The sequence below is a fragment of the Pongo abelii genome, chromosome 8 (assembly GCF_028885655.2).
Source record: "Pongo abelii isolate AG06213 chromosome 8, NHGRI_mPonAbe1-v2.0_pri, whole genome shotgun sequence".
Lineage (NCBI taxonomy): Eukaryota > Metazoa > Chordata > Mammalia > Primates > Hominidae > Pongo > Pongo abelii.
Genome location: NC_071993.2, coordinates 52,802,100 through 52,824,850, shown reverse-complemented (window position 1 = coordinate 52,824,850; position 22,751 = coordinate 52,802,100). Strand labels below are relative to the sequence as shown.

Here is a 22,751-nt window from a genome sequence, read left to right as displayed (position 1 = left end):
CTGGAGTACAGTGGTGCAAGCTCAGCTCACTGCAAGCTCTGCCTCCCGGGTTCACGCCATTCTCCTGTCTCAGCCTCCCGAGTAGCTGGGACTACAGGCGCCCGCCACCACGCCCGGCTAATTTTTTTTATTTTTAGTAGAGACGGGGTTTCACCGTGTTAACCAGGATGGTCTCAATCTCCTGACCTTGTGATCCGCCCGCCTCAGCCTCCCAAAGTGCTGGGATTACAGGCATGAGCCACCGCACCTGGCCGCATATGTTTATTTATTTATTTATGTTTGTTATTATAGATAGGGTCTCACTGTTGCCCAGACTGGAGTACAGTGGCTACTTATAGGTACAATCATAGCGCACTACAACCTAGAACTCTAGGGCTCAAACCGTCCTCCCACTTCAATCTCCCAAGTAGCTGGGACTAGAAGTGCATGCCATCACGCCCAGTTGATGCATAAGTTAACTTAGAATTGACATCTTTATGAAGTTGAGTCACCCTATCCAAGAACATGTTTTTTAACTTGCTCAAGCCTTCTTTTGTGTCCTTGAAATAGTGTTTTCTTCACATAGGTCTCATATATGACAAACTTATATTTTATATTTTATCTTTTTGTTGCTACTGTAAATGGGTCTCTTCATCTTATCCTCTATAGGTTTATTTACATGAAAGCCACTGATTTCTACAAATTATTTTTATGATCAACAACTTCAGTAATAATTATTTTATTATTTGCAGAGTTTTGCGGTTCTCTTGGGTTTTCAAGTAGTTGTACAATCATAATGTCTGTAAATAGTGCTAGTTTTACTTCTTCCTTTCCAATTTTTTAATTGCTCTCTCATGTGATTGTCTTGGTGTGTACTGCGGTATTTAAAAATAGTGCTGACAGTGACATTTGTTGTCTGTTCTTGACTTCAGAGGGAACTGTTTATAGTGCTTCTCCATTAATCACTATACTGAGTTTTGGGCAGAAATATGTACACACACATACATATATATTTTTTCATGTTACGGAAGCATCTATCTTCTATCTATTCTTATTTTACTGAGTATCAGAACACTCATTTTCTTAAATGCTTCTGCCTCATCTATTAAGACAAACCTGTGATCTTTCCTTTGACGTGAAAACACTGAATATTGAATATTGGAATAAATGCCCCCTCCCCTTGGCCAATAATTATTTTTTAACGTCCTGGTGACTATTACTGGCAAATACTTTATTTAGGACTTTTGCATCCATATTCATAACTGAAACTGGTCTGTAGACTGTTTTGTATTAATCTGTTAGTTTTTTATCATTAAGACTCATATAGAGAATACTCATCTTTTTTTAGGCTGGGGGGGTGGCTCACGCCTGTAATTCCAATCACCTGAGGTCAGGAGTTCGAGACCAGCCTGGCCAACATGGTGAAACCCTGTCTCTACTAAAAATACGAAAATTAGCCAGGCATGATGGCGCACACCTGTAATGCCAGCTACTTGGGAAGCTGAGGCAGAAGAATTGCTTGAACCCGGGAGGAGGAGGTTGCAGTGAGCCAAGATTGCACCATTGTACTCCAGCCTGGGTGACAGAGCAAAACTCCATCTAAAAAAAAAAAAAACACCTTTTTTTAAACATTTAGAACCATTTTTAAAACATTCTAATTATTTGCTTTTTATAGGTTTAGTAGAAATATTCTAAAAACAACTAACCTGCTCTTTCTTAGAGGTAGAAGAAAATAACTTCACTCATGAACATGAGCAGAGAGGTGAATAAAGATCTAGTTGGCTGAAAGGGTCATCGGTATAAGACTCTTTCAGCTCTTTATATTTATTACTAATGAATATACGGCTTTTTATGTACCCAAAGGACAGTTTGGATATAAAATCTTTAGCATGTATTTACTATATGATATAAAATCTTTAGCTCATATTTACTATCCTTGAGATTACAGCAATCACTCCACTCTCTTCTGGCATACAGAGCTGCCAGCCTAATTTTTTTCACCTTTTTATAAACTGGCTTGATTGTTTTGCCTGACTGCCTAAAGGATTCTGCCATTATCTTTTAAGGCCAATAATTTATATGCCTTGATGCTGACAGTTCTTGATCATTTTCCCCTACCATATGATGTCCTCTTTCAACAACCTTCACTTGTTTTAAGAAAATGTTCTGGAGTATCATTAAATAAGTTTTCTGTTTACAGAACGTCAAATAACTGTTCTGTCTGGTTTTTCTTCTTTGAGAGAAATTCAGTTTTGCCTATATTAGACCTTCTGTGCCCATCTTCTCTCTAATCCTTTCTAATTCTTTCTTGACTTTGGTTTCATTTTAATTTCCTCATTTCTACTCTGTGTTCCTGTGTGTTCTTCAGTGTTTATTTGCCCTTTGTGCTCTTTCCCATGTGGTGGTTTTATTCTTCCCTTCTACTTCTTTCCTGAATTCTGACACCTCACATCTTATCACTTCCTGTTTTCTTACCATATTCCTGCAGTTCTGGAATTTCTGCTCAAAGTATTCCTTACAGAAGCAGTCCCCAACCTTTTTGGCACCAGGGACCGGTCTCGTGGAAGATAATTTTTCCACAGGGGAGCAGGAGATGATTTCAGGATGAAACTGTTGCACCTCAGATCATCAGGCATTAGTCAGAGTCTCATAAGGAACGCACAACCTAGATACCTTACATGGACAGTTCACAATAGGGTTTGCGCTCCTATGAGAATCTAATGCTGTGGCTGATCTGACAGGAGGTGGGGCTCAGGCAGTAATACTCGCCCAGCCGCCTGCCTGTCTGCCACCCACCTCCTGCTGTGCAGCCCAGTTCCTAACAGGCCACGAACCAGTACCAGTCCATGGCCCCAGGACTGGGGACCCCGGCCTTAGAATGACTGCCTTCTTACATTTGTTGTTGTTCTTTTTGTTTAGTTCATGGTCAGACGTTTGCTCATAATTTCCACCTATTCTGTGACAATATTATTTTGGTAAGTGTTCTTCATCTATGAAGTTTTATTAAATTTTGTTAATGTTTTTCACCTTTTATCAGCGCTGTGCTACTCTGTATTGATTACACAGCAGGAAATGAGTCGTATGTTAACTGGCCCTGCTTTCTCAGCAGCCTCCTTCTGAAAGTGGTTTTGCTGGTATTCTCTGAGCTATTCACGCTGTCTCCTCCATGTTCTATAGCTTAGTTTTATGTAAGGAACCTATTTGCCACTTCAAAATAAATTGCTTGTATTTACTGGCACTTCCTGAGATCTGCCACCTGAACTGTTTTATCATTTCCGTGACCTCACTGTACTTCCTGCATCTACAGTTTCTGCTTCTTTTCATCCTTTCATTCCCAGACTGTGCAGCTGTTTACTTGTTGCTTTGTAAAATACTCTATCTAGTTCCTTCTTCCATGAGAAAAAGAGGGAAATTGCTATCTCATACTACCAAGTTCACATCAAAAGTCTCTACATGATTTTTTAAAAGAAAATTATTTAAGTACAATTTGATACACAAAACAGACTTACTTTAAGAGTTCATCTCTTTCTGTCTTCTGTGCAAAAACTATATCGCTGCATTTGTTCTGGAACCTGACCAGGATTTCAGTCAACTCATTGTAAAACTATAAGAAAAGAACAAATACAAGTAATGAACAAGAACAATTTTTTAATCCAGAGAGGAATGTGATCTAAAGCTAATTTGTCAATGATAGTTAAAGCTGAAGAACTGAGATCTGCATGAGATACCTTCATACAATTTACTAGGCCCAACAACTTAATATTAAATATGATCTAAGACTCCTAAACAAAATAAAAATAATAAAATCATTCTTACAGAACATCATCATCAAAAATGTAACAAGTTAAAAGTTTCATTATCATGATAATCTTCCTAACTCCTAGAGAAAAGTCAATTGTTTCATAACATTAAACCTATTTAAGTGGAAGGATTAGGTTTTCAAATTCACTACAGAAATGCAAGCATACTCCCCATCAAAAAGTGGGCGAAGGACATGAACAGACATTTCTCAAAAGAAGACATTTATGCAGCCAAAAAACACATGAAAAAATGCTCATCATCACTGGCCATCAGAGAAATGCAAATCAAAACCACAATGAGATACCATCTCACACCAGTTAGAATGGCAATCATTAAAAAGTCAGGAAACAACAGGTGCTGGAGAGGATGTGGAGAAATTTGAACACTTTTACACTATTGGTGGGACTGTAAACTAGTTCAACCATGTGGAAGTCGGTGTGGCAATTCCTCAGGGATCTAGAACTAGAAATACCACTTGACCCAGCCATCCCATTACTGGGTATATACCCAAAGGATTATAAATCATGCTGCTATAAAGACACATGTACACGTATGTTTATTGTGGCACTATTCACAAAAGCAAAGACTTGGAACCAACCCAAATGTCCAACAATGATAGACTGGATTAAGAAAATGTGGCACATATACACCATGGAATACTATGCAGCCATAAAAAATGATGAGTTTGTGTCCTTTGTAGGGACATGGATGAAGCTGGAAACCATTCTCAGCAAACTATTGCAAGGACAAAAAACCAAACACCACATGTTCTCACTCATAGGTGGGAATTGAACAATGAGAACACACGGACACAGGAAGGGGAACATCACACACTGGGGACTGTGGTGGGGTGGGGGGAGGGGGGAGGGATAGCATTAGGATATATACCTAATGCTAAATGACGAGTTAATGGGTGCAGCACACCAACATGACACATGTATACATATGTAACTAACCTGCACATTGTGCACATGTACCCTAAAACTTAAAGTATAATAATAATAATAATAATAAAAAGAAAGAAATGGAAGCATACTTCAGAAGCCCTTAAAAGAATTTCTAAAGGCTCTCTGGAGGGTTTTCTCAGCTTACCTATTTAAACAAAGCATTTTAAATCAAATTAAAATGGCATTTTACTATCCTCTCTATTTAGAAGGGTTTGCAGTATTTTCACCCTCTCTTCAGAGAGTTTTACATTTTACCTACTGTATTTATATCAAGGTAACTTTATTCAGTGATTATTATGAAGTTAAGTACCAAAAGGAATTATGCATCTGAAAAAACTTAAAAATCACTATTCCCTCAAAAACAAATTGGTAAAAAGAAATATAAGCGAATTCCCTAAACTTTTTAAAGGACAAGGCAAGAAAGTACTTACATATTCAGTAAGCCTTCTGACACTTGGGCAGGCCACAAGTCTGTCCTCAGCAAACCACCACACAGAATACAAAAGTCATGCCCCCCAGCTTTTCCATCACAAATCAACTTGGACTACTTCTGTCCCCTCAAAATTCATCAAATTAGTCAACTTCCTATCCCTTAAAAAGGTGTCATTGATATCTCTGCTAATTCCTGCTACCTGGAATATTTATACCCCTTTTCTGCCAGTTGAAATATGCAATTCATTCTTCAAAGTTCCCATGAAATGTTGCCACCTTCATTAAGCTTTCTCCCTCCTATAACAAACTTCGCAGAGGCAATGGCATTAAAGCTAAAATTCCAGGCAAAGAGTAATTTGGATCAACTGGAAATACCATTTAACTTCCAAACTATACGTTCACATCTGTACTTGCTAGCTATGGTTCCTTTTGCATGTACTTCATACCTTTGTGCCTTCCTTCAAATCAGCTACAAGTTCAACAAAGTTGTCATATGTAGTAGCTAAATTCTTCAAAACTTCTTCTCTTAAGTTAGTTTCATTATTAGATTGTTTCATTTTCGAAAATTCCTGATGTGAGACCTTGTTAAAAGAAAGATTTATGTATTTACATTTATTTATAAAATTAATATGCCTCATTTTTATTGATCTTTTCCAATTATGAAAATCATATGTAATTAAATACATATGCAAAATTACTAGAAATACCTAGTATACTCTTTTGAAGCCTCATTATGCTTTAAATCTTTCTTAAGTAAAAATTTCAAAAATCCAATAGGAGTCAAAACAACCAATAATGATCACAGATTTCGATTAGTATATAACACTTGCAAAGAATATAACATGAAAATTATTTTACCTTTTGGAATATTTTATATCATATATAGAAACAATGTTTAGGAGTAGAAATACATGTTTAATTTTGCACATTAACTATTAAAAGGGCAAACTTTCAAGTCTTTGTTAGTCCAAACTACCTATCTGTAAACATGAAAACTAACTTCAAACTTCTCAACATAATTAGTTTGCACTATTTTTTTAAAAAATGACTGAAATCTGTATGTATGTTAGCCATATAATTAAAGGTATCAGTAATTCCAACTAATTTTGATTTTCCTCCCATATGGGAAAAAACCCAAAGCTATTAAAAACTTGGAATCATGAAAAATATCTGAAGTATCAAGCACTCCTAAGTAATATGCAACATTTTAGCCATAGAAATGACTTTGTTTCTGCCAGGTGTGGTGGCTCACGTCTGTAATCCCAGCACTTTGGGAGGCTGAGGAGGGAGGATCACGAGGTCAGGAGACCTTCCTGGCTAACACGGTGAAATCCCATCTCTACTAAAAACACAAAAAATTAGCCGGGCGTGGTGGCAGGCGCCTGCAGTCCCAGCTACTCGGGAGGCTGAGGCGGGAGAATGGCGTGAACCTGGGAGGCGGAGCTTGCAGTGAGCCAAGATGGCGCCACTGCACTCTAGCCTGGGCGACAGAGTGAGACTCCATCTCAAAAAAAAAAAAAAAAAAGTGACTTTGTTTCATAGATACAAATAAAACTGATGTGCCAAGTTTAATTTTACAAAATATACATGTATTAAGTTTTACTCTTAACTATAGATATTCTCCAATGTCATTTTCCTAATTGAATATAGGTTTAGTCCAGACATCTTTTCTGTAATTTTTAAAACATAGATCTTATTAAATATATAAATCTCACCTGAATATTTTTAAGAAGTCCCTCCTGTTTCTTTAGAGATTCTTGGACTTTAGTTGTAAGACCTCCATAGGCTCGATCTAGTTCAGTAACAGAAAGAACTTCTTCATTTATCACACCATCTTGAGCCAGGGCTGTCAAAAACTTGCTTGTCATGTCAAAATTCACAGATTTCAAGTCATTCTCCAGACCCTCTCTTTCGTTCTTTACTTCATCAAGATTTGACAATAAGGATTAAGACATTTACAACCTAAGCAATAAAAAAGACACCTTAGTTTAACTGAAAAAAAAAAAAAAGCCAGTTTCAAGAAGGAAATAATACATAAAGTTTCATTCAGGCTGAGAGAGAGATGATTTCTCAGAGAGCCAAATATAAATTGAATGTCAGGTTTATATAGACACTGTACCTTCAGTTGACTCATATTAAAACGAAAGCAGCATTAATAACAATAGCCAACAGCTACAATTTACTGAACTCTTATGTGTTAGGCACCATGCTAAACACTTCAGAAATATAATTTTATGTATTCCTTACAATATCCCATGGGGTATATATATTTTGGATAACGAGTCTCAGAAACATTAAGTGATAAGGTTATACAGCTACTAAGGGGCAGAGGTGAAATTTGAGACCTAAGTCTGACTAGTTCCAAAACCAATCTCTTAGCCACTCTACACTCTACTCCCTCCCAATCATGGCTGTGAAGCAGGGGAAGGTATGATTTTGCTAGGTAAGTAGATATCCTATTTTGCCTAGAGAGACTGAGAGATAGAGACATAGAGAAATAGAGGTGAAGATAGAAATAGAGATAGTTATGAAGCAAGCATGGTAGATGGAGATACAGATACAAATATAAAGATACAGATATAAAGGTATATACCACATTTATTTTATATACCGGGAGAGGAAAAGGAAAGAGGGTTCTTGTGCCTCTCTTCATATCATTAAGAGTTTTAGGTCAGATGTAGAGGTTCATGCCTGCAATCCCAGCACTTTAGGAGGATCACCTGAGACTAGGAGTTCGAGACCAGCCTAGGCAACAAAGTGAGACCCCATTTCTACATTTAAAAAAAAACTAGTTGGGTGCAATGATGTGCACCTGCAGTCACAGCTACTCCAGAGGCTGAGGCAGGAGGATTGCTTCAGCCCAGGGGGTCAAGGTTGCAGTGAGCCATGATCATGCCACTGCACTCCAGCCTGGGTGACAGAGAGAAACCCTGTCTCAAAACAAAATACAAAAACAAAAAAGAGATTTATCTCTTGTATTCAGTCAAGACACTCTCTGACTTATACCCACCTGATTCATAAATACCCCTTTACATTCATAGGGTTCAAGTGCCTCCTAATGAGCACTTTCAAGCTGCCCCTTTCACTCATCTCTTCATACTTTGCTAGGACCACCAAGAACATCAACCCAATCTCCCTATTCTGCTTGCCCCAATGATGCTCATAGAAAGAAAACCGGGGGAAAGACAAAGGAAGAAGAGGACATCACGAGCCCTGTCTCCACCCCTGTCTTTCTCATTACCAGCAGCAATTCCAATTCCCATGATCCCCCTACCAACTGCCTGTTTCTAAAAATTCCTATCCTACTCTTTCTTCCACAGTCTTAGTTAACTCCTTGATAGGAACATCCAAAGTAACATCCCTTTGTGAAGACCAGAGACTCGAGGTTTCTACTAAATGTAGGTGAATTTCCTTTTTGGCCTCATTTACATCCATATCTCCTAAACATCCTAATTTTAAAATGGAAGGAAAGGAAAGGAAGAGAAGGGGGAGGGGGAGAAGAGAGGAAGGAAGGGGGAAGGGAAGGAGAAAGGGAGGGAGAGAAAGAAGAGGGTACAGGGGAGAAGGCTGTGGAAAGAGAAAGAAATATGATTCCTAGAGTCTAGAAAGCATCAAACCACAGAAACTCTAAAAGGAAGGAAGAGGAGAAAGAATCATACGTGGGTGGATATGACAAAGTCTGTTTAAAGACCTAGTAGAACTTGATATCAGACGATGTGAATAAAAGTTTCCTTCCAAGTGACTTCCAGGACATATAATATGCTGCAATTTACTTTTTATTTCCAGGACATATTTTTTATTTCCAGGACAATTTATTTCCAGGACAATTTCCAGGACAATTTATTATTTCCAGGACATACAGTATGCTGCAATTTGAGTAAGACAGACGGAAAATCAGAAAATAAATATACACATACATAATATGTATATATGTATACATATGTATACATAATTTTGGGGGAGGTTGGGTTTTTTGTTTGTTGTTGTTCTTGCAAAAAGAAAATCAGTAAGGACAAACCAGAAACTAACGGATATGGTTACTTACAAGAAGTATACAGGAAAGAAGTAGAAGGAAAAGGAATGAGGCTTACTCTGCATGTACCTTTTGAATCATGAACATTTTTTACACACTCAAAAAACAAGATTAAGTCAAAACTCGAATATGGAAACAAATGAACTAATGGTCTATCAAAGTGAAACGTAATTACATAGAAAAAACGTAATTCCATAGACAATAAAAAACACTTCAACTCTGACTATACTCCCTTAGAGACCATAATGGACTTAGTTACTGCGCAATCAAGTACAGGTTACTACTTAGAAAATTCCATTTTTGCAGCTGCAAAATGGGCATAATAGTACCTATTTCAGGACTGTTGTGAAGACTGAGATAATCTATATAAAGTGCTAAACATAACTTCTAACAAAGGGTAAGTATTCAATCATATTACCTAGATTAGGAAGAAAAGCTAACCGCAACTTCCATGGTATCCAACCAGACTGATACAGAAGCTTTCTAACCAGACTGATAGAGACGGCCAAATAGTTAACAAATCCTGTGATATTCAAAAATGCAATAATTCTAACTTTCTGGGGAAAAAATGCCATTTCAAACAACGAATCTATGAACGAACTTGTGGACTACCACACAAAGATAGAGATCCCTTATATTATGAACATCTTTTTAAAAAAATTCATATGCAGTACACTAGTTTAACATATTTCAGATTATATGACACTGGCCTCATTTTAACAGAGTAAATGAAGTAGAAAATGAATTAAACTGCTTCCACAAATGAATGACCCAGATAATAAGAAAACCACTGCCTAAATTTTCTTATAAATTCAAATCTGAGGTTTAACATGTTATCAAAGTATATAAATAATTAGAATCCTAGCATATTTGTTTCTTATACACAGCTCCAGCTATCTTTCAACTGCAATTAAATGTATCCCTTTATTAAGTTAGGCTGCCAGTGATGATCATTCAAACAAATACTTTTTGTTTGGGGTACCATTCTAGATGCTATGGACATAACTACTAACAAAAACAGTCTTTTCCTTCATCTGGGGACCAGAGAGCATTAAATAAATATGCAAAGGGGAGGATTAAGCAAATACACAAAAATAGAATAATGTGGGTAGACAATGACAACGATGGAGAAGAGGTGACATCTGAGACTAACGAAAAAGAGGTGATAGCCACGGAAATGGGGAGAAAGCCCTGCACAGAAGGAAACACAAATGTAAAAGTCCTGTGGCAGGCACAAGCTTGGCAGGATCAAAGGAAAGAGAAAAAGGCCACTCTGGCTGAAGCATAGTAAACAAAAGGCAGAACAGGAGATGAGGTCAAACAGAATGGCAGGAATGGCATCACCTAGGTTGTCAATACTTTGTCTTTCAGATCAGGAACTTACAAACTTTTTTGGTAAAGGACCAAACAGAAAATATTTTTGCCTCAGTAGGCCACAGTCTCTGTTGCAACTGTTTAACTCTGCTTTGTAGTGTGAAAGACAATGTGTAAATGAATGAGTGCAGCTATGTTTCAACAAAAATGTATTAACATTGAAATCTGAATTTTATATAATGCCCACATATTAAAACATTCTTTTGACTTTTTCCAGCCATTTAAAAAATGAAGTAGAAAGTAGAGTTTTACATTTTTTAAATGTAAAACTCATTCTTAGCTCACAGGCCATACAAAGAGAAGAGGCAGAGGATTTAGCCCACAAGCCACAGGTTCCTGACCCCAGTTTTAGATTTAAAACCCTCTGTGGCATTTAACAGCACCAAATACAATATGAGACATAAGAGATGCCCTCAATGGGCCAGGCACGGTGGCTCACGCCTGTAATCCCAGCACTCTGGGAGGCCAAGGCAGGCGGATCACGAGGTCAAGAGATTGAGACCATCCTGGCCAACATGGTGAAACCCCGTCTGTACTAAAAATACAAAAATTAGCTGGGCATAGTAGCGCATGCCTGTAGTCCCAGCTACTCGGGAGGCTAAGGCAGGAGAATTGCTTGAACCCAGAAGGCAGAGGTTGCAGTGAGCCAAGATTGCGCCACTGCACTCCAGCCTGGGTGACAGAGCGAGACTCAGTCTCAAAAAAAAAAGAAAGAAAGAAAGAAAGAAATGCCCTCAATGAAATCTTCTATTTTACTTTTATAACCCTGTCATTTTATTTTCAGAAAAGGCAAATAAGCAACTATGTCTACAGCAATGAACGCAGAAACTTGATACATTTACCCTACACTAAAGGCAACCTAGAGGAGTTTTCTGTCTCTTTATGTTAGGGACCAAGGTACTCAGCACAGTTCTGGAATAGTGGGCCTTCAAAAAACACTTGGTGAGTAAATAAATAAACAAACAGATTCCAGCCATTCTCAATATATCTATAAACTTTCTGTCATGAGAAATCAGGAGTAAAAGCTGTGTTTGCAGATCCTCCACTAGTCTGTGAATCCAAAAAAGGCACTCCTTTGGGAGGGCACACAGTTTTAAACAGTTCTCTTTATGCTCTACCTCTAAGGAGATAAAGGGTTTTTTTTTTTAAAAGGTACCCCCTCCATTACTCCCAGCAGACTTAACACTTTGAGTATAATTGAACATCATCATTGTGCAAAAAAATAGATGTTCCTTCCTCTGGCTAGACTCAGCCCCATATACATTAGGGCCAAGGCTTGGCCAGCCAACCATAGACCAGACTTCAGGCCACAGTAGATCATAGGCAACCAATCACAAGCAGTGATCCTAGGTATTTAATACAAAAATCTTTAAATACAAATTACCACTAGTCTGCAAAATTTTTCAGAGGATCTCAATATCTAAAACCAGATGCCCAAAGAGATTGAAAATAAGTAACTAGACAGTAGGCTTCTTCACAATAAAAGAAAAAACAGCCCTACCATCAAACTTGGACTTTTTAATAAAACATGTACATTGCATCACGCTAATCAGCAATCAAAAAACTGAGTTTTTATCATAAAAATTCTGGCTAAGATGCGTCACCAACTATTATGACAACCATGTGAAATAGCTTTGATAAACCTGATGCTTGCTTTATTTGATTAAGGCACATGACAAACGAATATATAGAGAGTACTGAAATTTTTGTGGTTACCCCGTCAAGAAAATCTAGCTTCCATAAAATTACTTCATATTGACTATAAAAGTTCCTTTCTCCTGTGTAACACAAGTAAGGATTAATAAAACTGATACAACTGAATAAAATATCAACAAATCAGTGCATACTATTGCAGATTTTGCTCAGCACAAACCATTTTTGCTTTTCTACTGAAAGGAGAAGAATCAAAGGATGAAAGCCACATAATTCTGAGTCATGTACAAGACACCAAAAAGAATACAAAGAGAGTACTAAACAGAGATCTTTTTCTAAAATAAAAAAGGTACCAGAATGTATTGCTGTGCCAAGGGTCTGCAGTTTCTTCTTCGGGTTCTTTGTTCTTCACAAGTTAATCTTCTGACCACCTCCCTTTCCTCCGCTATGTCCTCAAAGCAACAACTCACATTCCTTGTTCCATTGGGTTCCCCCGTTAGATTCAGGTTCAATGCACATTCAACTACGTAGCCTTCTCTTCCCTTTGAGAGGTGCCCAGTACCTGTGCATCTACCCTACACTAAAGGCAACCCAGAGCAGTTTTTTATCCCTTTATGTTAGGGACCAAGGTGGTCAGCACTGTTCTGGAATAGTAGGCCTTCAAACACTTGGTGAATAAGTAAATATACAAACAGATTCCAGCCATTCTCAACATGTCTATAAAGCTTCTGTCAAGAGAAATCAGGAGCAAAAGCTGTGTTTGCAGATCCTCTGTACCTCGGATAACTCTCTAGACACAGCTGCTGCTCAGCCCTTCCCCGATCCTACACGTTTACTTTTTCTGCCTATCCAGTCTGTTCTCATAATGTGCCAATCTCTTAAGAAGCCTCTGAAAAGAACTACTCCAAATTACTGAAATTTAAGTACTTCATCTAAATCCTTATAGCATACTTCCTATACTTTCCCTGTGACATTTTTAAACTTCTTCCCTATATCACAGTCATCCTTGTACATGACTAATATTCCACAAAGGATCATAAATTGAGGGTAAAGCCTGTGTATAATTTGTATGTTAATTTTCCAATGTACCTACCATAGTGCCTTACACAGAGCAGATATCCAGTAGGTCTTGGAATAAATATATGAAATATATAAAATGCTTCTATGGAAAGACAAATAAGAAACAAAACTCATACTTTTCAGAACTTACTATCCCAGGAAATTCACTTTTTTCAAGAAGTTTTCAGCAGTATTTCTTGCCCTTTGGCTTGTTTTCCTGTGCAGAGATTTGGGACCTCTATCTTTTCCTACTAACTTACCCTACCTCCCCGTGATAGGCCATTAAATTATACTTGCACTTTCTCTTCTTTTAGGACTTTCCAAATCAGATGCCCTACTATTCAATTTTCTCTTTCCTGTCCTCAGTAGAAACACCATGATGGAGCTATCCATTTATTAACATGCACGCCTTGTCAATCTTCCTGTCAAAGGTAGTCCCGGGGAAAGAAGGTGGAAGGGAGTATAGAATAATGGAAGAAATAAAGAATTTGTGTATCTGGCCATACCCAGTCCTTTCATTTCAGGAAATTTCTATACTTCCAAGCTTCTCTCTTTTATAAAACCAAATTAAATGCTATTGACCTATGAAGTATCTGAAATTTAGTTCAAAAAAGGGCATTCAATAAATGGAAGTTACTATTACAGGATAGGTAATACTAGTATAATTACCTATTACACAGTCTATATACTATTTTAAATGTGACAACCCCAATTTACTTCCGCATTTTTTTAAAGATGACAATAAGAAATTGGCAGTTCATTATATAAAATGGCTTGAATGTGGTTTTCTTAAGCAGATGACAACCCACATGAAAGTGCCCTTCTCACCTCACTGCCCTGCATGGTCTTTGCTGGATTAGCAGAAGGGATGGCAGCATTCAGCTCAGGCTCTGGCTTACACAAAAGCATGATGGGGTCACGATGAGACGGGTAACATTCTTTCACTTGTCCATCGGCTTGCACAGCTTTATCTAAAACTGTTCTAAAGTTGGTTCCCTCTGGGAGAAAATAAAAGTTTGCAGAGCACAGAAGTGATTCTAACAGCAACGTTTATGGGCTAGTTATATGTTGAGTTCTGGTCTCCAACTTTACTTATCTTCTGCTTCTTTAGACCCCAATTCATTTAATAATAAAAACAGCTCCTAACAGTCTTTGCGTTCTCGTTTTTGGAAAGATGACAAAATCACTTATAAAATGAAAAGCATAGCTATACCTTAAAATACATTTGGTGGTTACTATCTGCCAAATAAAAGCTAATTAATATTAATCTTTTCCTACAACTCATGAATGTAGGAAGAAATCATTCTCTCCAAAAATTGGTCCATTTATTTTAAAAGTATTCCTCTCTTAAAAGAACAATGTGACTTAAAAAAAAATTTTTAGAAAAATCTCAATAATATACAAACTTTTTACGAAGATAAATAAAACTAATCTCCAGCCACCATGACGACAGCATTTATCTCAGCAAGCACGAAATCTTCATCATCAAAGTCTTAAGAAGCATAAATTTGGCCTTAAAATAACTTAAAGCTCATTTTTTTTTACCACCCAGGATTCACTACTAAATGAAAAAAAAATTACAAAGCCATAAATGTAATATGCTCTCATTTATGTTTCTAAAATATGTGCAGGGGCCAGGCATGGTGATTCAAGCCTGTAATCTCATCACTTTGGGAAGCGGAGGCAGGTGGATCACTTGAGCCCAGGAGTTCAAGACAAGCCAGGGCAACATGGTAAAACCTCGTCTCTGCAAAAAATACAAAAATTAGCCGGGTGTGGTAGCACATGTCTACAGTGTCAGCTACTCAGGAGGCTGAGGTAGAAGGATTGCCTAAGCCCTGGAGGTTGGGGCTGCAGTGAGCTGTGATCCTGCCACTGCACTACAGCCTGAGTGACAGAGCGAGAACTTGTCTCAAAAAAAAAATAAAATAAATAAAATAAAATATGCACAGAGCTTGGAACAGAAAATGAAAGTTGGAGGACCATTTTAACTTTTCACTTTATACCCTTCTTAAGAATCTGTACTTCTGACAATTGGCAGATTACTTTTGTGAACTTTTTTAATCTTTATACTAAAACTGAGGAAAAACAGTTTCGGTAAAAACGAATTTACAACTGAGCCTAATTTAATCAAGCAAAAATGTGGGTCCAAATTGGGAATTTATTCAAGTGAAGGTCATTTATACACATTTTTACCTGCTCTTAAAGGCTTATACAGTTCATTGGATGGTGTCCTTTGCCAGCGTTCCTTAAATTTTGCTCTTAAATCATTATCGTTTGCTTCTTCTTCATCCAACAACCTTAATGACTTTAAAAGGAAGCAAAAAGAACCCTGAAATGTCATTTCTGGTATAAAACATTTAATGCATTTAATAAATGTTCACACACAATATAAGTGAGAATTTGGTGAGATGGGAATACTAGGTTAGAATATAAATCGACTTTTTTTCTTGCAGACATCTAAGTTATAATGCATTTAACAAAAAGTCTTATAAATTTAAGGCTGAATTAGCTATCACCTTTCTCAGTAAAAAAAAAAAAAGGAAGAATAAATAAGAGACTACTTACATCCATATATCAATTTAAAGAAAGTTTTAAGATTAAAATAAATAAATAGCCATAAACAAAACAAAGGGGAAAACTGATCAATTACATTAAAAAATAAAAGATTTAGACTTTCATTCCAATATAACAAACAGAAAATTATATTTAATATATTTTTAAATGCCTTTTAATGCATAGATAAGATGACAGGACAGTAGGGGGCCAGAAACACAAGGAAATACTAATCTACCAGTAGACACAGTGCTAGCACCAACAATATGTGACAATCCCTGATAGCTTAGGACAAAGAATAGCAAACTTCTGTCAAACACCACAGAGTAAATATTTTAGGTTTTGTGGGCCACAGTCTATGGCACACAGAATTCTTCTTTTTTGACAATGCTCTAAAAAAGATAAAAATTATCCTTAACTAGCGAACCACACAAAAGTAGGCCACAAGCCAGCATTGGCCCACCATCCATAGTTCACCAGCTGTGTAATTCATCATTGACTTGGATTGTGAATTTAGAACACGAAAAGTCAACAAGAAACATAGGTAGGGACAATAAAAGGTGAGAGGTCAGATCAAAAGCACTCTCCACCCTCAAACTGGTATACTTCCAAATAGGTGATTATCAGTGGATGAATTTTTAAAACAGAAAAATGCCCTTCAGAAGAAAACATGCCTGTCTGGACCTTGGCTCTAAAGAAAAAAGAAAAAAAAAAAGAAGTATTATGTGAGATTCCTGATCAAAAGCCTGAACTTGGGACTAGAAACCACACTGTCTGTGTGACACTAAGTCCTAAGATAAATTACTACTATAATTAAAAGATTATAAAAGAAAGGAAAAACCTCTTAAGTTTGAGGAGGTGCCAGGTACATAATGCCTTTTTATGGCAGAAGCAAACACAAATTCTTTCTAGAATTCACCTTAAACCCAGATCTCAATGAATTCCCACAAATAAATTACAGGAAATATGAAGGCACAATCAAAACTCACTGAACACTAAATTCAATTCAGTATTCTGTACTGGATCTTGGAACAGAAGGAGGAACACTGGTGGAATAACTGGTAAAATCTGAGTAATAATACTGTACCAATGTCAATTTCCTAGTTTTAACAAATGTGCCATGACCGCATAAGATTTTAACTTTCAGGGAAGTTAGGTGAAAAATATACAGGAACTTTCTACACTAAATTTGCAAAGTCTCTATAAATCTGAAACTATTTTTTAAAGTTTTAAAAAACAGTAACAAAAAAACTGAACACAAGAGAAAACAAGCCACCATAAGCAAGAATCAGCAAAAATTACAAATCATAGAATCAAACCCACAAAAACTACAGACATTGGAGTTATAAGATAAATAATATAAAATAAATATATTTAATATGTTTTAAGAAATTAGGGATAAATTAAAGGGTTTAACCTTCCAGGTTAAGACAAATTAAATTAAAAAGAAAAATCTTGCTACACGCTATGTATAAAATAAATCAATAATTACAAAGACTGAACAGTTTGTATGATAGTTGATTTCTCATAGTATACTAGTTTTACACAGTGCTCATTTGAGTTTCATTAATGTGTACTTACTTACCCTTAAGATAAGCATGAAACCCATTCTCACTCAACCAGAATTTCTCTTATGCTAAAGAGAAGGCTCTGGGACACAGTAAATTCACCAAAGTGATGAATACTAACTGCACTGTGAGCACTAGCATGAGGAAGTCTCCAGTCCTAATCCCTGCTGGACATCAAGGGATCACAGTGTTTATACTTGAAAAGCAAATCTTATAAAACATACCTCATCTAGGATTTCTCTGTTTCATTGCAGTAATTCAGGCAGTTATTTAATCAACTGATCAACAGTCTGGATGCCTCCCTGTTCAATCACAGATCTGGATTTAGTCAATATAGACTGAGGTACAGTGTCTCCAGACACATCTTCAATTGCTGCTGGAAGATTAAGGGAAGCTAGCACCCTGAAAAAATGAGATACTATGTTATATTGAAGTCTAAAACAATTTAACTCCTCATCAATATTTACTTTATTTAATTTAATCTTCTATAACCAAATCAACAGCAATGAAGTTAGCACCCAGAAAAACTGGATAAGCCCTATCAATGACAAACAAAGCAAAGATTAACAGAAAAACAAAAAAATCAGTGATTGATAAAATTAAACCAAAATCATCAAAAAATTAAGTTCACAATTCAGAATTAAAAGCCAAAAAATAGGCTGATGCAGCGGCTCACACCTGTAATCCCAGCACTTTGGGAGGCCAAGGCGGGTGGATCACCTGAGGTCAGGAATTCGAGACCAGCCTGGCCAACATGGTGAAACCCCATCTCTACTAAAAATACAAAAATTAGTCAGAGGTAGTGGTGAGCACCTATAATCCCAGTTACTTGGGAGGCTGAGGCACAAGAATCACCTGAAGCCAGGAGGCGAATGTTGCAGTGAGCCGAGATCTCACCACTGCACTCCAGCCTGGGCGACAGAGTGAGACTCCGTCTCGAAAAAAAAAAAAAGCCAAAAAATAAGAAAAACTATGACCGCATTAAAACATATTAGGTATCGTTGGCTTACAGTTCAAACTTCTTTCAGTCTAAGTAATTAAAAGTCAAAAATTCTATCCTAAAAAAGCAGTCTTTCACACTTTTGATTGTTACAGCATCTCTAACAAGTCAGAAACAATACACAAAAGTTATTTTTTTCTTTTTTGCTCTCTTTCAACAGAATCAATAGTTATAATTTCACATCATCTAGGCAGAATGTCAACAGAAAATAGATGATCTAAGTATTCATTACAGAATCTTCATCTGTTCTCGGTTTTGTAGCACAATAACAATTCCTCAGTTACTTCGTTTACATGATGGGGAAGGGAGGTACATATCCCTACCTATTATGTAAAGACAAAAAGGCAAATGAAATGATGTAATACAATGAACTCCTCAGAAAATAAGCTCTGTAAAATCTCAGACTGCCTGTTTATCATATGCTAGAGTAAACTTACATTCCTTTCTTTTTAAAGAAAAATGATGGTAAAATCCATGCATTAATCAAAACTAAAAACATGAAAACGCAAGCCAACTACGAGAGAAATACAGCTGGCCCTTGAACAGCACAGATTTGAACTACGTGAGTCCATGTATATGTGGACTTTCACCTCTTTCACCTCTGCCAGCTCCAAGACAGCAAGACCAACCCTCCTTCCTCCTCTTCCTCAGCCTGCTCAAACATGAAATAGACAAGGACGAAGACCTTTATGATGATCCACTTCCATTTAATCATAGTAAACATATTTTCTCTTCCTTATGATTTTCTTAATAGCATTTTTTCTCTAGCTTATTTATTATAAGAATATACTATATAATACATATACAAAATATGAGTTGACTGTTTATGTTATCGGTAAGGCTTCTGGTCAACAGCAGGCTATTAGTAGTTAAGTTTTGGGGACTCAGAAGTCATATGCAGATTTGACTGTGCAGGGGGGTCAGCACCCATAACCCCTATGTTGTTCAGGGTCAACTACATTCTCAATTATATGTATCTGACAAAGGACTTGCCTCCAAAATATGTAAAGAACTCTTTAAATATTAAGAAAAACTCAGTTTTAAAAACTGAGAAAAAGATTTCAATAGACACTTTACAGAAAAGATATGAATGGCTAGTAAGCACATGAAAAGCTGTTCAGTATCATTAGTAATTAGGAGAATGCAAATTAAATCACAGTGAGATTCTGCTACACACACACTAAAGTAGCTAAAACTAAAAAGACTGACAGTACCAAGTATTGGTGAGGATGCAGAACAACTGTATTTCTCAAACAGTGCATATAGGATATAAAATGGAACAACCACTTTGGAAAACAACCTGGCAATTTCATATAAAATTAAATATGCTAACCACACAACCTAACAATTCCACTCCTAAGTATTTACCCAAGAGAACTAAAATATGTCCACATGAAGATTTATACATGAATGTTCATAGAAACTGAAATGTCCATTAACAGGTGAAAGAGTTAACAAACTGCTCTATAACCATAAAATGGAATACTGCTCAGCCATAGAAAAGACTCAAACTGATACACATAATATAGATGAATCTCAGAAACAGTAGCTAAGTGAAAAAAAGCAAAACACATTCTAAGTATATACTAGAATGATTACACGTATTTTAAGTTGTCTAAAAAGTAAAACTAAACTTAAGACAGGGAGCAGATCAATAGTGGCCCGGGGTCAGGAGAAGGAGGACTGGGAAAGGGGCATGAGAGAGTTTTTTTAGGGTAACAGTAATGTTCTCTATCTTAATCACAGTACCAGTTACATGGGTGCATACATTTATCAAAACTAACTAAATGGCCAGGCATGGTGGCTCATGCCTGTAATCCCAGCACTTTGGGAGGTCAAGGCAGGAGGATCACTTGAGCCCAGGAGTTCAAGACCAGGAGCCCAGGAGTTCAAGACCAGCCTGGGCGACAAAGTGAAATCTCGTCTCTATAAAAAAATCAAAAAATTAGCCAGATGTGGTGGCTTGCACCTGTGGCCTCAGCTACACAGGAGGCTGAGGCAGGAGGATCACCTGAGCCCAGAAGGTTGAGACTGCAGTGAGCCATGTTTAATGTTTACACCACTGCACTCCAGCCTGGTGACAATAAGACCCTGTCCCAAAAAACAAAACAAAACAAACAAACAAAAAATATATACATATATATACACACACATACACACATATATACACATAATAATAATTGAACTGTGTGTACTTAGAATAGGTGTATTTTGTGTGTGCAAAATATACCTAAAAATGTTTTAAACCAATGAATTCTTTTCTTAGTATTCAATCCATCAGAAACAAAAATTGGTTCAGAACACTAAACGTACCATGTATCTGAGTTCATTTCTACTTCTCATTTCCCCCAAATAAATATCTCTTAAAATACAAATTTTTAGTCAAATATCCTCACCTTGTTTCTATAATTTCTTCCAACTATATTTGCTAGAGCTTCACAAATAGTGTCCACCAAAAATAGTTGTGTGTGTCTACATTTTCTATTTTATATACTCTTGACATTTAGCTCTAAGCTCAGAAACTAAAATGTTCATAAACTAAAGAACAACCAAACAGAAAACTTTAGGCTCTAAAATTAAGCTCTACCTACCCATTTGCCAAAGTGGTAGCTTCTCTCATCTGAGCAATTGATCTGTTAACCAAATTGGCTTTCCTCTGATTATAGGCAGCCAAAGACTGCTGCACTGACACGGGAACCATCTTCTCAAACAGATCTAAAATTAGGAAGAGAAATTACAACAAAATTTTAAGACAAAAATCCGAACTGTAAAAGTGACTGTTCATATGTTCTTTCCAAAATTCACAGTCTATACATATTTGATATTTAAAGATCAAAATATCAATAGTCTATTGACATTTAAAGATCAAAACTAAATCACTATTTAAAGCACAATAATAAAGAGAATTTTTAGATCACTACATTCATGGACAATGGTGACAATGAAAAGTTTCTTCTTTGAACTTAATTTTCTTTAACTTTTTCAGATGTGTTCATCACTGAGTTTGAGGGATCTCCAGTGATACTGTTCATTTGTTGATTAAACTGAATGAGGGGCCGGGAGCAGTGGCTAAGGCCTGTAATCCCAGCACTTTGGGAGGCCGAGGCAGCCAGCTCACCTGAGATCAGGAGTTCAAGACCAGTCTGGCCAACTTGGCGAAACCCCATCTCTACTAAAAATACAAAAATTAGCCGGTGTAATGGTAGGAGCCTGTAGTCCCAGCTACTAGGGAGGCTGAGGCAGGAGAATCGTCTGAACCCAGGAGGCGGAGGTTGCAGTGAGCTGAGATTGCGCCACTGCACCGCAGCCTGGGCAACAGAGCAAGACTCGGTCTCAAAAAAAAAAAAAAAAATTGACTGAGTGGGTCACGGCAGCAGTATTCCATTTCTGGCTCCAACACTTCCTAGCTAGGTGACCTTGAGGAAATTACCTAACCACTCTGTGCATCAGTATCCTCATCAAATAGGGATAATAACAGTACCCATCTCAGGGCACTTGTGAAAACTAATGAGCTAATATTTGTAAAGTGCTTAAAGAGTGCCTGGCACATGGTAAACACTTTGTGTTTGCTAAATAAACATATAATCACCCTTTCCCAGTAACAGAATATTCTCCTTGGGATCTCAGCTAGAGGCTACCATCTGTTGTATACATCTACAATATAATAACATTTATTTATCTCATACAAATATCACTCCAGAAGTTTACATGTTTAAAGAAATAGGCCGGGCACGGTGGCTCATGCCTGTAATCCCAGCACTTTGGGAGGCCGAGGCAGGTGGATCACCTGAGGTCAGGAGTTCCAGGCCAGCCTGACCAACATGGAGAAACCCCATCTGTACTAAAAATACAAAATTAGCTGGGCGTGGTGGCGGGCGCCTGTAGTCCCAGCTACTTGGGAGACTGAGGCAGGAGAATCACTTGAACCCGGGAGGCGGAGGTTGCAGTGAGCGAGATAGTGCCATTGCACTCCAGCCTGGGCAACAAGAGTGAGACTCCGTCTCAAGAAAAAAAGAAAAAAAAGGAAATATTCTTGTGGTTTGTTTTTAGATTTATTTTTATTTATTTATTTATTTGTTTGTTTATTTTTGAGAAAAGATCTCACTCTGTCACCCAGGCTGGAGAATGGTGGCACGGTCTCAGCTCACTGCAACCTCCACCTCCTGGGCTCAAGCGAGCCTCCCACCTCAGCCTCCAGAGTAGCTAAAGCCACAGGCATGCACCACCATGCCCAGTTAATTTTTTTTTTTTTTTTTTTTTTGGTAGAGACAGGGTTTCGCCAGTTGCACAGGCTGGTCTCTAACTCCTGAGCTCAAGCAATCTACCAATCTCAGCCTCCCAAAGTGCTA

The 22,751-nt window shown here is 37.2% G+C and overlaps 1 pseudogene; it reads right to left on the bottom strand.

The window, feature by feature from the left end:
• The window catches only part of LOC100439589 (programmed cell death 6-interacting protein-like), a 34,952-nt pseudogene that overhangs the window by 6,636 nt on the left and 5,565 nt on the right, over nt 1-22,751 (bottom strand).